At 39.3% G+C, this 13,058-nt stretch overlaps 1 protein-coding gene across 7 annotated transcripts in view; it reads left to right on the top strand.

Annotated features, from left to right (window-relative positions):
- LOC116430947 (uncharacterized) overlaps positions 1–13,058 on the top strand; it is a 202,042-nt gene that overhangs the window by 139,344 nt on the left and 49,640 nt on the right. For all 7 annotated transcript variants that reach the window (XM_076367959.1, XM_031985716.2, XM_031985713.2 and 4 more), the window contains one exon: positions 2,514–2,606. The gene's annotated coding sequence lies outside the window, so the exon portion shown is untranslated. The remainder of the gene's footprint in view (positions 1–2,513; positions 2,607–13,058) is intronic.

The following is a 13,058-nucleotide window of genomic DNA, read 5'->3' as shown; positions in this document are numbered from 1 at the left end:
TCCCTCAGAATTCTCAAGAAACTTTACTAAAATCCAATCTCTTCCAAATTCTAACCAAATCCCATCAGAATCAAATCAAAATCTCCAAAACATCAACCTTAAACTACTCAGAAATTACTCACAATCTATTCCTTTTTGCTATTCTCTATATTCTTTTTTGCCATGATTTGCCATTACATATGTTCCAACATTCCCTAAAAGGCTGAATATAAAAATAAAATCTGGCTCAAAATCCCATATCCCCTGCTGTCCAGCAAAGGAAATAAAATCTGCCTCAAAATCCCATATCCCCTTCTGTCCAGCAAACGAAACAGCTTGGATTAGCAGGATACGCAACCAGTGAGCGATCGAATACTCGACAGTCGATCCTCGCGGAAGAACGATAGCCGCGAAAGCTAAGAAAACGAGGGCAACTGATGATCCTTTCTTTTTCTCTCCCCTTGCCCTTCTCTTTCTCTCGTCGAGTTAAGTGGTTAGCTCGGGAAGCGGTTTCGATTAGCCAGCTCGTTGAACCCACTGGCTCTCGACGAGCGACGCCGATCGTCGAGCGTCGCGTCGCGTCATGCGAGTAGCCCCGCGAGGATTCCCTCGGCCGAAGGTGGAGAGGATCCTTCTTCATCTCGTTCCTCGGCCCCCCGGCTATATTGCATTTGTCTGGTCGTGATCTATGACGACGTGGACCCGTTCGATGGCGAAATTGGAGGCAATTGTTTCGTCGAGTGGACGCTGCTCCCTCTCTTTCGACTCGACGACTTAGGGAATCGTGGGATTCGGGATCGATTTCTCTTTCTTCTTTCTTCTTGTCTCTTGGTGGTTACTTTAATTTGGCAGAGGTTGAGTAGAAGGATGGGAGATGGGTTAAATGTGATCTGATTAGGTATTGGAAATTGCAATGTACCTTTCGGTCTGATCGTGAGTTATTACTTGGTACGATTTGTAGTTTTATGTGATGAATTGTAATTGGAAATTTGATCTGATTAGATATTGAAAATTGGAATGTAACTTTTGTGAGTTGTTGACTGTTATAAATTGTAGTTTTGTTTAATGAGTCCTGATAGTATATGTGGTCTGAGTAGGTATTGAAAAGTGAAAGGTATCTTTTCGTTCGGTTGAGTTATTGCTTGGTATGATTTGTAGAATTGTGTGATGAATTGTAATTGGAAATTTGATCTGATTAGGTATTGATAATTAGAATGTAACTTGCGTGAGTTGTTGGTTGTTATAAATAGGAGTTTTGTGTAATGAATGATAATTGCAATGTATAATTCTTATTTGTAATCTACTATTATTCAACTGTAATTCATTATGTTGAAATGATTTGTGATGTGTTATTTAGTTTTCTTTTGGAATATGTGTATTGTAATTTACTTGAAATTTTAGTGTTTCCTTAGAATCAGTAACATCTGGATAAGAAATTTAACAAAAAGTTGAATTTTAGGAATATGAGTATATATATTTTTTAGTGAGGGAAGGAAACGTTCATTCGGTAGGGTGAGAACAACGTCGAAGTTTACTAAGGGGTCGAATTTTAAAGGCACAAGCAAAATTTCTTGCTCGCGAACGAATAACATCCAGACTTGACTAAAACGTTTACTAGAAAAAGAGGAAATCAACCCTTGAAGTTTAAGAGGAAGTCAAATGTTGGAGATACAAACTTTACTTTTTTTAACGTTCTGATTTTAAGGGAATATTTACTTCAAAGGGCAAACTCAGCCTTAAAAGTTTAATAAGAAAAAACGTTTTAAATGCGGAAACAAATTTATTTTGCATAGGAAAGTGCTTCCAGTAGGAAAAATCTAATTTTAATTAAGTATTCGCGTGAAGGGGCCTTTAAAGTTTAATAAGAAGTAAAATTCTCAAGACACAAGCAAATTTCGTTCTTACAAGGAAATCCTTACACCCGGAAGATCCTATAATGAAACATTTACCGGCGAGGGGTAGAAATAAAATCATCTCTTGATTTTAAAAAATTAAAACCTTCCAAACTCCACGAAAAACACAAATAAAATCTCTACGAAAAAAATCCCTTTACTTCTACAAACATTACTAAGAATTATTACTGCCAAACTAAAAAAAAAAGGTAAACAATTTCCATAAAAATTTCATCACTAACAACATCCTAAAAAACATTTTTACCGCCAAATCTAAAAAAAAATAAAAATACTTTTTCATATATTCACTCAAGCAAATCAACTAATAATCTACACACTTGAAAAAAAACACCCCTACAAAATCTCAACTCCAAATTTCACTTTCCATAATTCCAAATACATCAAAAGAAAACAAAAATCCGCTTCATAAATCTCCAAAATGCAATCCCATAAATCAAGGGTCTACAGTTCTACAAACGCGATACACTTTAATTCTCCACAACCCTTAAAAAAATGTCAAGCATCCAGCAACTTCAACCGCATCCTCCAGCTCAAAAGCCTGCGAGTTTCATCCCCTGTCTTCTCCGTCCCCTTCCCTCTAGCGAGAAATATCAAAAGGTAATATCTCCACGTTTGTTTCAGGTGCGCAGGGCGAAGGAATCCGAGACGGGTAGAGGGCGGAATCCGAAGACAGCTAGCTAGGGCCACCGTTTGAAGGAGCGAGCAGGTACAGGGGTGAGTGTGCTCGGCGTACCGTGCATTTTAAGAATTTCCGACCGGAAGCACTCCAGCGTGGGCGGGTGGACGCCTAACAAACTCAAACGGAATTTCGCTTATGACATACTTTTCTGTCGAACGAACGTGTTTGCCGACGGTTTACACCCCTCTCGCGCGTCTTTCGCATCCGTCTTCGGTAAACACGTACCCGCACGCGCAGCTGTTTGCTGGTTGCAACCCCTTTTCCCCCGAATGCATAATGCACGCAAATGTGCTTACTCGATTTTACCGACGAATTTCCGCGGCGTGGCTGTGCCGTAACTTCCGCCATTTTTCTGGGGTTTCAGGTCGTGTGGTTCTGTGGGAGTAACTTTTTGGGGGAGGATGTAGGTTGGTTTTGGTAGAAGTGAGTTATCCGGTGAGGAAGTTTTCGTAAGGTTTGTTGGAGGAGTGAAATCAGACTTTGAAATTCTATAATGTTGAGGAGTCGAAGGAATTGATTATTTTAAAGGAAATAAAATTGAAGTATTAATTATAATTTATTATACTTATATTTATATTTATTATATTTATTTCTGGGGTTGTGGTAGTGTTAAGGTGGATGGAGTGCTAATTTCGTTGGGGCTGAGTTATTGCATACGAAGGTGAATTTTGTTGAAGGGATGAAGTTTAATTTTTAAAGTGGAAATTAGAAAATTTCATATTTTCAAGATGAGAATTAAGAAATTTTAAAAATAAATCTTTTTTAAGAGAAATAGAATTTCAATTGGAACATTCTAATCATGATCAAACATTCACTTGAAAGGGGAAATTTGAACTTGGAACTTAATAATGAATATAGAATATTACGAGAGATTAATTACCTGAGAGTAACTGATCTGTGAAATGATATCGTCATGTACTCAGTAGTCTGAGAATGGATTATACCATTGGAATTCTCCACAATAATTGTGCTATTAATACTGAGTAATTTACTACGCCGAAATTCTATTAAGATTCCCTTAGTGTTCACTCGGAATTCCACTTCTAGGTTATTGAACTTTTCTGGAAATATTGATCTCCATTAACCCAGTATTCGATTCGAATTCGGTTCTTGTTTACCTCGAATTCCACTTGTATTTTATCGGAATTTCATCAAAGTGCAGTTTCGATACAATTGCACAATCATTATAAAGGTATTCTGTGAGAATTCCGACGATTTTCGTTGATAATTAACACTTGATCATTTTCCAAAATCTCAGATAAATTAATAAATATTCTGAGGATAAAAAATATTATGCAATATCAATCATATGAATGTAATTGTTATCAATATCGTCAAAAAATATTATTATAATCATTATCAATACTATAAACATCGTTGAACATTCAGTTACAAAAATTAAACCAAAGACCAGAAACCTCGATAATTACGTTCTAAAATCCAAATGGTACCTCCAATATAGCAGTAAGCCTTAATCCTAACGTTCAATTCGTAACAACCCAAACTAATTCACAAAACTATCCCTAACGAACACCAAAATCCGCTCAGTTAACGTTGAAAACCGTCTTCAACGTCCCAGAATTATCACGTCAATACCTGGGTTCGAGCCGGTGATCCGTGAACCGTGCACTGACGTCGAACTTTCGTAACTAGTCCAGTCTGAGTACGGACTTGTCGAAGGATCCGTCGCGCGGAAACCGAAGGAAGGAAGCAAGAACAGTGCGGAGGGCCTGTTAAGCTCTTTCCAAAGAGTTGGCAGACAACAATGGCCGAAACGAGCATATCCTACTGTCCCTTGTGTTATCTAACTACGCATCACTGACGATGATTCGAATATAATGGTTGAATCCATTGCAAGTTATCTTTTGGAATCGTCAGTTGTTATTAATGTACAATTGAAATTTAAATTGATATTGGAATTGAAGTAATTATAGTAAATCCTAATAAACTCTAAAATATTATATAATATCATGTCATATTATATTTATCTCATACATCTACCTTCGCCAACCCAAAATTCGTTATCCAACACTTGAAAATATTCACAATTCAAATTTCTTCACTAACAACCTCAAAGAAACAAGCAACAATCAATCAATTCCACAGAATATTTGAACACCATGAAACCAACATATTTGTATTCCTTGCACTGCAAATCTCATAAACCCAAAAACTCCCTCTTCACTCCACAACCTTACATCAAATACATAAGTGCATAAATACCTATCACCATCTACAAAAACCCAACAATAACCACAATACCCCCAATCACCCGAAAACTTGCATTCCCATCCACAATCTCAAACAATCAGATTCCCAACTCGCCAGCCTTCAGCGAGTCCTAATCGCGGAACTGAATCGGAAAATGAATAGCCGGGTAGTTGGTCTGCCAGCAGCTCCCTTGAATCATTGAAATCACGCAGCCAGCCGGTTGGTTAGAATGCGATCCATTCGCATCTGGCTGCAGCCCTATCCTTTGGCAAGCGACGCTTTGCTACGTTGCAGCCAGTCTAGGCTTCGAAGCGTCAAACGCGATACGAATGGCTCGCGTGTCCTCTTTATTCCGGTGGCTCTCGACAGGCTCCCGTATCTCGGACCGCGCATCTAATAATAAACGGGTCGGCCATTGTCGGGAAATGGGTCGGACGCCGTGGCATCTAACCGATCCATCGGGACGACTCCCCGTCTACCCCTTTGCCTTCCTCGGTGCATCCACCGTTCGCATAACGCGGCTATCTGTCTACGTCTCCTGGCTGTTTTACTTTGTCCCGATGTCCGACACGCCGTGACACGTGGCGCGGACTGAATGGATGCGCCGGGAATCGACACAGTTTCGAACTTCGAGGTCCCCAAGATGGCTCCGGCTGTTGTTCCTTTCACAAGCGCGTTCAGTCGTGTTGGTTCTGTTCGACGAAGCGAACCAGCGAATGGTCCGGTGTTTCGGGGGTTGAAATTGAGTTTTTGAGGTTTCCTTGGAGGTGTCGAAGGGTTTTTATAGGATCGGAAGGAGGTTTTGAATTTTTGGAATTTTCTGAGAGCCGGATTTCAACATTGGAATTTTGAGAGTTTTATTGAATTTTGGAGGTGGCAGTAACTGGTAGAGGTGAAATATAGAAGTTATTGTATTTCAATTCTTGAAGCTTCAACTTTTGAAATTCTAACTCTTCAAATTTCAACTTTTGAAATTCCAACTCTTCAAATTTAATAATGTCTATTTTTTTCAAAAGAAAAAGAGATATATTTTTAGCAAAAACAGAATTTTAATGAGGAAATTCTAGGTTTAACACAGCTCAACTTAAGAATAAAATCAACCCCTAAAATTCAACAACATCTTAACAATGATATCTATTACAAAACAAGAGTTAAAGTATACACATGACTTCGTCAACTTACTTACGAACCCTCATCGTCAAAAAAATTACCCTCCCAATCGCGGATCAGTTCGAGACCCATCGAAGCTTCCGGGACCACTTGAGAACACTGTGTCCAATCGCTTATCAATCCCCGAAGAGAATTACAGGCGCGTCGTGCACGAAGGATCGAGGAGTAGCGGGCGAAGTAACGTGGAACCCTCCATGTAACAGTCGCCAGACGAGAAAACGAGGCGAAGCTAACCGTTTCGCTGAAACCCACAAATCCAACTGTCGCGCGGGCCCTCGACACGATAAATTTCCGTGAGGGGCACCCCGCCGCGGCTAAAGATCGACCGGCTGCTCACTTGCCGATAATATAGGTGCGAAGAACCGCAAATCCAACTCCCGGGGCCGAAACCGGCGCGATAAATTCACGTTTATCTGTCGTATAAGGGACAATCAGTCCCGCCCGGGAGCCTCGCTGAAATAGGACCCGATGCGAGAGGCCGGCTTCTTTTCGAGCCTCCCAGGGAAAGCAGTTTAATAACTTCGGTATTCTCAATTACCAGTCGAGCACCGGAAAACGAATGTATTTGTGATAAAACTTTGTCTTCTGGGTTTTCGAGGGTTTTTTTTTTCTTTTGTATCGGTTCTTTGGGGATGGAGATATTGCTGTGAAAATTGAGGTGAGGGTGAATACTGTTTGGTTTAGATTGAGTAGAGGAAACTATTGTTTTTTGTTGATTAATGTTTAATTCTTGTGACGAATTTGTTTGTTCAATTATTAAAGTTGCAATGTAGTAACAGGAGGAAAAATGGAATTTAGGAATATTTGTTGTTTAATATTTGTTTACATTTCGAAATTATAATTTTTCTAAATGAGATATAAATGAAAATAGTAGAAAATAATAATAGTAATAATAAACGATAATATAAATAACTTTTCTACTGTCGAATCACTAACAACTAAATAACTCTTACTAACCAAATCACTATAAAATATACAAAAGTTTACTTATCACCAAAAGATGTCACATTTCCAAAAGCACCTTATGCCTAATTAAGAAAACAAAGAAAAAACACAAGACAATAAAAAAAGAATCAAATCAACAAAAGCTTACATTGCACAAAGGTAAATTCTCCTTGGTTCCCAATGCCGAGGTTCTGTTTTACGACCAGCGAGAACACCGGTCGCGATTCTTGCGAACCGCACCTAAGACAAGATGTCCTCCACTTGGCTAGGGACGAGGCAAAACTGCGCATCTGTTACAAACTCGCCGGTCGTTTCCTTGGTTTGAATGTCGTCCGTGGGAAACAGAGTCAAGAATTTGAAGCTGTGCCCAGCCCCGCGGACTCTCCAGTCTCGTTCGTCACCGTACGAGTTACGCGGCCGCACAGTTGGCCAGAGGTTCCATCCCACCCCACCCCGTCCTCTTTCTCGTCCATTTCAAGAGAATCGCTTTTTAGTAAATTCCAAACTGAGGCTCTGATATCTTCTGCTCGGAAGTCGACTTGATTCAGGAACAGTGTATTATCACTGTTTGAAACGGCGTTCCTGTTGGTTCTAGGGAATTTAGGAGAAAGATAAATTATTAGGATTGGAGGACGGTGTGTGTTGTATTTTGACTGATTGTTTTGGGAAATATTTGTTTGTTGAGGTGAAAGAGGAGGATGAATTGTTTGTAGGATTGGAAATTCTTCGGGGTTTTTAGCTAGGGATTTAAGTTACTATGGTGGAGTGTAGATAAGTCGTTAGTATTGTTTAGATTATAGTGTTCAAATATTTGTATTTCAAAGAAGTAATTTAGAAGGAAATGGGAATTTAAGTTATTTCCAGTGAATTATTTTGGTTTTATATACGACAATTAAAAACTGATGTAAAACTTTAAGAAAAGATACTTTACAAGTCCTAAACACTTTGAGTTTGCGCACTCTTTTTTAATCAACCTTACAACACAAAACAACTTCTCAATTCTTATGCAATTCGTGTTCCTATTAAAAAGTTTCTCAAAAAAACAACTCCTTCATTCACAAGGCAAATCATTACAGAAGAAATTCAAACTATTCAATTCAAAACCAACAAAAATTCTACCTTGTCACAAAAACACCACAATCAACCAACAAAAATGCAAAAACTTTGAACAAAAGAAAATAAAAGAAGCAAAATATCCTATCAGAACGAGTCACCAACAATCGACGCACCACCCCAAATTATTCACGCCGCGATAACTCGCATTCTCCAGCAGTGTATCGGTTATAAATAGTCAAGGCAGCGAGTGCACGCTCGCTCAGTATAAGCTCGTGCTTCCCCGAAACTTGGAACGGCAGGAAATTTATTTTCTCGTTTTATCGGTTGGCGGTAGTGCAGCCCACCCCCAGGACGACCGAAGCAATTTCATCTCAGGTAGCGCGAACTGATACAGAGGGAAGCTTTGTTTCCCCGCTGAGCCGCGATACCGTCTGTCCCTTTGCCACCATCTCCCTTCTCACCCCTTTCCGCCGCGAAACTGCTCGCTTCTCCCGACGTCAACTTCCCCGGTCACCCCTCCAACCCTCTATGTTTCGGGATTAACAACGACGCGACCGCTAATGAAACAGACCGCGGTCAGATTAAGCCGCTCTTCGCGCGGTTAACGACGCACCTTTGGGAACGACGTATCTTGCGTCTCTTCTTTCACCCCTCCACCCCCTGTTCATCCTTCTCCGGCATTTTCTCTCTTCCCGTTTACGTCATTTTGCTTGGTTGTCGGGGTAGCGAGTGTTTGTCAGTGTTGGTCCTTAAGAAATTTGTAGCTGCTCTGTTCTGTGGAGTATGGGGCGTTAATGGGGATTCTTATGGAATATAGGGCGCCTAAATTCAGTTTAAAGAAAGTTTTTTGGGTTACCGTGATTTAGGGTAGGTATTTTCAATTGTGGTTCTATTTTTATATAGAGGTATTTATTTGTAGGTAGAGGGGGCGTTGACTGTCATCTTGGTAGCCAAGTATTTTAGTAAATAGAGTAAAAAATATAATAATGATATAGACAATGATATGAATAGAAATTGTTTCAAATGACTTAGGCATTAAGTCTTCAACTATTGTGAAACGAACTTTGAACCAAGAACTCAGAAATCATTAGACATTATAATAATTATTGATTTTCCAAGAACCTTCAAGCAACCTCCATGCAATCTTTTTCTTACTGAACAAAATTCTCCAAAGCAACCGAACCAACGCAGAATAACTGTTCTTCCCAGGTTTAACCTCAAACCTCAAGAAAAACAGCTCAAAGGCGGAAAGTCCGGTACCCGGTGCCTCGTTCAGGTGCCACGTCAGCTTCAAGCGGATTAATGTCACCCTTAACACAGTAGGTATTGTGTTCCCTGCGTCGGCGGTTCTTCAGCGCTCGCGCGCGCCACTCTTCACAGTTACTTCCTGTCCTTTGAAATCTGCTTTAGGAATAAACGGACCCCCCCCCCCCCCCCTCTCTCTCGCACTCCGCTCTACCCTTCCATCCTCTTCCCTCTACGCTCCTGTCTGTTGCTCCTAGGCCGTGTCCCTCGTAAACTCTCGGTCGCTCGGAGGTTCACCGAGTGTATGTACCTCGGGCCAATATGTATCACAAGTCGGTCTTCTATACGGAACAACGTTGTAATTCACCGGGACTCGTGTTTCATCGCTACCCTGGCTGTAGCTGAAGGCTTCCCTCCCTTATAAACCGGCTATGGTGTAGCTGGATGAGTGGGTAGGGGATAGACGGTGGAAACCTGGAGATAGAAGATGGAAAACAGAAGATAGAAGGTAGAAGATAGACGATAGAGAATAGAAGATAGAAAACAGAGGGTGTAGGATAACAGATAGAAAGTAGAAAACAGAGGATGGAGGATAGAACACAGAGAATACAGAACGGTGGATAGAAGGTAGTATGGTATAGTATGGTGCTTCTGCGTGGGATGGTGGAAGTTTTGGAAGAGGGTTGAAGAGAGTTGAGATTTATGAATGAAATGAGGGAAGGAAGTATAATCAAGTTATTACACTGTGCATTATTGTGGATTTTATACGTTCATGACTAATGTGAGTAATGGGATTTAAGGTAAAGGGATTTGAAGTGAAGAGCTGATTATAGAAATTTGGAAATGAAGGCAGTTTCCACTATATAGTTTTTGTTTAAATTCTAAAATTGAAAATTTGAAAAATGTATTTATTTAAAAGGAATTTTGATTTTGAATGTAGATTCTAGATTAGTAATTATGATTAATAATAACGTCGAATTATCTTATTTAGAAATTATTATTAATCATTTACAAATTTTTTAAATATATAGATATCGTTATATCTTTTAAGGATATCGTCAAAAAAGGTTCGTTTTTCCAAAGGACGATTCAGCTGACAAAAACAGTAATCGCAACTGCCACACTTCTTCACGCGCAAGAAACCACCCCATTCGCAGTATAGATTTCATCGCAGTGGCCCGTATTACTCTCCGCAATAGATAGCCCAGACGTTCCTATCCAGTAACATTTAAAAGGGCGACGATAAAATGGTCCCGACAGTAGAAAGAATTCAATTACTGCCTGGTGGATCAAAGGAAAACGTCGAGTTTTATATGCGGCGAATCCCTTTGCGCGTCTATGGCGCTTAATTAAGGGAACGGCGATGAGTAAGGAATCACGGGTACAGAAAAATAAATGTAAATATACATAGAAATGGACTCGCGGTATTCATTAATTCTTTCGCGAGACACGGTTTCTGTATCAAGTAAACAGAACTTTTATCTTTACCTTGCTGCGGTCTACAGTTTACCTATTCATTTGGGATATTGTTGAAGAAATAATTAATAATAATTAATAATTCGAAGTAAAGATAATTAGTAAATAGTGAAACTAGTTAGAAATAATAAAAGTATTATAAATAAATAGTACAGTACAAATAGTAGAATGGTTTTGAAGTATTTATGTACTATCTTCGAATAACACTAAAAGTATTCAAAGCAAAAGTAGCCCAAAATTCAAACTATCCCAAAGTGTCCAAAAGTATCAAACATAAAAATATCAAATAATAAACATCATACACTTGAAAAGACTAAAATAATGGGAAAATATTCAAAAATCTAAAAAAATTAACACTTGATTGAGTTAAAAAAGACCTGAAGAAGGCCAACTGTACCATTAACAAATACTTTCATAATTTCTCGTTTTTCCTAATTTATTGAAAGGCCAAATGTACCATTAGCAAGTACTTTCATGATTCCTCTTTTCCCTTTTTTTTATCGAGAGGCCAAGTGTTCTCGGTTACGTGGGAGTAACGGGAATCCCATATTTGTGTCAAGGGGCGATCAATAAGCTCGGGTCACGCTTGTGCTCCGCGCTCTCGCTGAAAATAACAAGAATACTGGATGATGCCTGTCCCTGTTAATATTCAGCATGTACGGGGGGTTGACTCGATGGAATTTCACGGCAAATGGCGCGACGCGGCGCCGCGCGATGGCTTACTGCTGCTGTCTCAGTTCGCCGTTACACAAGACTCTTGCTCTACAGAGAATTCTCGACTGATCGATTCACGGCAGAATGGGATCGGGTGAAACCTCAGGTGAAACCTCAGGTGGAGCAGCGATTGTTCTTCTGTGATCGCGTTCGACGAGCTTGAGAAAGGGTATTCGTTGCACGGCGAATTAATTGGAGCTTTCATGTTGGTTCCGTTGGGACGTTTAACTGGTTGTGGGGACTGGAATCCATTGTTTGGGAGATAATGTTGATGTATACTTCAGTATTGTCGTTGGAGCATAAATGTTGTGTATTATCTATGTTCTTGATTTTTATATGCTTTGATACTTCATAGTGAATAATTGGAATTAATTGTGAATGATTTAGATATTGAGTACTTGAATTGTGCTCTTGAGAACGTAGAGTTGTTTGGTATTAAAAGGTTGGATTGTGTTTGTTAGGACTCAAGTTGTTGAGAGCTCGCATTTATTAAGAATTGAATACGTCATGTTGAGTACCTAAGAAGCTGAAGTTGAGTACTTAAATTCGGTATTTTAATTTACGAACCTAGTAATCTCTAGAAACTTAATATTATCTACTAAACGATAACCATAAGTCAAAGATATTATTAAATATAGAAATTACTAGTCGAGTACTCAATATGAATCTCCAACAACTTAAATTTTTCAACACTCATTCCAATTTCCTTGTCCAATCCGCAATACTTTAATTACTAAATCAAAATCAAAATACTCAAACGTTCAAATACTCAATTATCTAAGAAAAACCTGTCCCAATAAAACGCTGAAATACTCTTTAATGCTTCTTCAAAAGACCAAGTTCTAATGCTTCCCAGTAACACTTAACAATCAGCTGTTTTCACGACAAAGGAACAGCCTGAAATCCGGTATCGTTTAATTGAGAAACAAGCGTAAACGAATCGACGCGGTTGGAACGTTCCAACGCTTCGATTTTCCGGTTTCGACAGCCGTAATTAGTTACCATTTTAGCGGAGCCTAGTCCACCCCTTCGCGATGAATCGCCATGTAATTCGGAAGGCATGCACCGACGAACGTTCGCAATTCACGGCGCACCGTGTTTCCGCATTCGGTTCGTAAAGTAGCGGTCGTGTTTATTCGACGACGCTCGAATCCAAAATAGGATACTAATTTTATATGAAGCACGGAGTAAAGAATTGAATGTAGGGCTTCAAATAGACTAGCTAAGCGATATTCTGTGACTACTGTTTTCACTTTCAAACGATGATGTTTGGATTTGTTTTGTATTGTTTTTAGGAATATTCAATTTACTTCATTAGGTTGTGATATTTTATTTAACAAATATTAAACGATCAATGACACGACAGAGAAAATATTAATTAACTTACGCATAACGATATCAAATCACTAGAGTTACACTTTTACTCAGTCCTCAAAGAGCCAGTACGTCAATTTCAAGCAGAAGTAATCAATATAAATGTTAAGTTACCGTTTCCTTACACCACGTACAAAAGGAGGTCGCAATTTGTCTAAAAAGCGTGTCACATGAAAAATAAATTTAGGAAAGTTGATGAGTAACGGTCTAAATGGACTTTGCCCATGCACTCATCAAGAACGTCTGCCTTCACGGTGCTCGAGTAAGTAGCGAGTCCTTTTTCCCTTCCCTTTTTC

This window comes from Nomia melanderi, chromosome 5 (assembly GCF_051020985.1).
Source record: "Nomia melanderi isolate GNS246 chromosome 5, iyNomMela1, whole genome shotgun sequence".
NCBI classification, from domain to species: domain Eukaryota; kingdom Metazoa; phylum Arthropoda; class Insecta; order Hymenoptera; family Halictidae; genus Nomia; species Nomia melanderi.
This window is presented reverse-complemented; position numbering and strand designations above follow the sequence as displayed.